This window comes from Cupressus sempervirens, chromosome 10 (assembly GCF_028749045.1).
Source record: "Cupressus sempervirens isolate cs-2001-9-10 chromosome 10, ASM2874904v1, whole genome shotgun sequence".
In the NCBI taxonomy this organism is placed as follows: domain Eukaryota; kingdom Viridiplantae; phylum Streptophyta; class Pinopsida; order Cupressales; family Cupressaceae; genus Cupressus; species Cupressus sempervirens.
The window spans coordinates 45,720,152-45,723,254 of NC_143127.1; the positions used below are offsets into that span (position 1 = coordinate 45,720,152).

The 3,103-nt window shown below is 39.0% G+C and overlaps 1 pseudogene; it reads right to left on the reverse strand.

Moving 5' to 3' along the window:
• Nucleotides 1-218: 218 nt before the first annotated feature.
• Nucleotides 219-2,875, reverse strand: LOC149532494 (heat shock 70 kDa protein 4-like; annotated as a pseudogene).
• Nucleotides 2,876-3,103: the final 228 nt, after the last annotated feature.

Below are 3,103 nucleotides of genomic sequence, written 5' to 3' on the forward strand. Positions count from 1 at the left end.
AAAGTATGGGGAAAAAACCAGCTTCTAACAATTCCCAATGCTCATTCTAAGAGCATTAATCATAAACAGCCAAAAAACAAAAAAATCGAACTATCTATTTTTATGACAAGCACCTGCATTTCAAAGCCAATTCGTTCAATTTGGCTTGATATTCCTCAATTACTGTGTCATCATTCTCATCCAGCCATTCCTCAACGGTATTCAATGCCTCCCTGATATCATCTGCAACGCTCGGTCTCCATTGTTCCCCTGCTCTTGGCCTCTGTCGCTCTACTTTTCATGTTGTAAATTTAACATTCCAAAGTGTTCTTGGCCAAATGCTTCTCGGCATTATCTTCATCCTCTTAACGAAATATCTGTGCATCGGCCACCATTCTATCAATCTCTTCCTTACCCAGTCTCTCACGCTCATTTGTAACAGTTATTTGATTGTTTCTCCCTGATCCCACATCCCGGGCAGAGGCTCTGAGAATTCCCTCTCATCCAATTCCACCTTACACCAGGCGGGTGGAATCCCATTTAAGTCAACTTCACCCAGCAAATTGTTGTGTGCAACCAAAGCTCTCTCTCCTTCATAAATTGAAAACATAAGACTTGTTTGGTTATCTTTCGGAGTGGTGAAAAATGACTCTTTTCGAGCGGGAATGGGAGTATTGCGGGGAACTATTACTTCCATGACGCCATTCTCGACTTCAATTCCAAGACTCAAAGGAGCGACGTCCACCAACACCAAGTTTATGTTTTCCTTGTTCAGTGCAGCTGGTTGCAGAGCTGCACTGATGAGGAGCAATCAAAATAATGACAATCAAATAATAAACGATACAATTTTAAAAGGATCCATATGGCAGACTCCTCCTAGCACTTCTTACTCTTGAACTAGGGCTTTCTCAATCACTTGATTATACACACTTCCAATCCCAACTAACAATGAATTCACTTTCACATGTACATTGTTTAATGTCTCCAATCAACAAATAAACCCCTTGTTTTGGTAGAATCCCTATCTTGTTTAATTCTGCACGTGCTTGGTTAGTAATATATCATACATGTTAAAATAACTCTTTCCATGAGTATCGGGCCTTCATCCTCATGGAAAGATCTTCATTTCCTTTCAAACCTACTACAACAAATAAATAATTAAGAGAAATCTACTGGTTTTGCAACAGGCGTAACAACAAACTTATAATAACATGCAACTTATCAACAAAGTACTTGAAATGATGAAGGAAACCTTATTAATGCATTTGTAGAGCCAACCAATCAGTTTGCGGACCACAATATGCAATTTGAGTTGCAAAATATCTAAGTTTTAATATTGCTGTTCATGAGTCCGTACATACCAGTCTTCTAATATTTTCTCTCCTCTTTACATCAGAGACTCTTTCCAATTTATAAGACACCCTATAACTGACTCCAACCAACTATCATCATTGAGTTGGGTATTTTAAAATTATTACAACCTAAACTTCCCTCTAAACCAGCCGTTACCTTTTTTTATTTAATATTTGAACTTGAAAAGTCATACAATGATTTTATTAAACATTAAACTCTTTCCTATACCTAAACCTATCTTGAAGACTTAATATTATGTTAGCATCATTATAGGTTTCAAGACTGCCTAATTGATTAGATGACCTTGTTTATACATTCCTTCCTTCTGATTTGTATTTGTTTTGAGGATCTTTGCTGTCTTTATAATCTTCAACTGTTACTTGAATATTTGAGGTGCTCCTGCACCATGCACCATAAGCAACTGCTTCATCCGGATTTACACTTTTGCAGAGCTCCTTTCCCTCGAAGAATTTGCTTAGCAATTCCTGCACCTTGGGTACACGTGAAGAACCTCCTACTAACACAATGTCGTTTATTTGGTGTCTGCTCATCTTGGAGTCTTCCATGCATTGCTTCACCAATTGCATGCATTTGTCAAACAAGTCAGCGTTGATCTCCTCAAACTTGGCCCTCTTGATCTTTGTGTGGAAATCGTGCCCTTCATGGACGCAATCTATGTCGATTACAGTCTTTATTGCCGAAGACAAACTTCTTTTTGCCCTCTCGCACTCTGAACGTAGTCTTCGAAGAGCTTTGGGACTTTTACATATATCCATTTTATATCTTTTGTTGAATAGCTGAACCAAATAATTGAGCATCCTATTGTCAAAATCCTCACCTCCCAAATGTATGTGGCCTCCAACAGCTTTAACTTCAATCTTACCTCTTTCAACTGTAACAATAGACGCATCAAATGTACCTCCTCCAAGGTCAAAAACTAAAATGTTTCTTGTTCCTTCCACCACTGTGTCAAAACCATAAGTTATTGCTGCAGCTGTGGGTTTATTTATGATATGCATGACATTAAGCCCTGCAATCTTACCCGCATCTTTAGTTGCTCGCTTCTGCGAATCATTAAAATAAGCAGGCACAGTAATGACAGCACTCTTTACATCACTCTGGAGGTATTACTGAGCTGTCATCTTCATTTTCACCAGCACCATGGACGAGATTTCTTCAGCTGTAAATAATTTTTTCTCACGTTTATAAGTCACTTCACTTCAATCATAGGCTTGTCATTCTTCCCTGTAACAATGGTGAATGGCCACAATTGTTTGTCTGACTGCACAGAGGGATCACCATATCTCCTTCCAATAAGTCTCTTGACATCAAAAAAAGTGTTGGTGGGATTAGTTGAGATCTGGAACTTGGCAGCATCTCCAACAAGTCTGTCATTATGGGTGAAAGCAACCATGGAGGGGGTTACTCTGTTACCCTGATCATTGGTGATAATTTCAACTCTGTCGTGCTGCCACACTCCAACACAGCTGTAAGTTGTCCCGAGATCGATACCAATAGCCTTATCTTTGCCCACTCTGTCCATGGTAAATTCAGAAGGAGAATGTTGTTATTAATTCCAAAACTATTTACTTTTAGAACAGATTGCAACCGTCACTATGTGGAAGGCTTTGTCTTTGCAAGCACAAAGGGATTCGCTTTAACAGGCACCGAGGAGTTTCAATCAGTCACATAATGTTTCAGCCAAATCTATAGCAGTTCCAATCAGTCTATGTCAGTTAAAGAGGATGTCCTTAATCATTGGTAATCACCT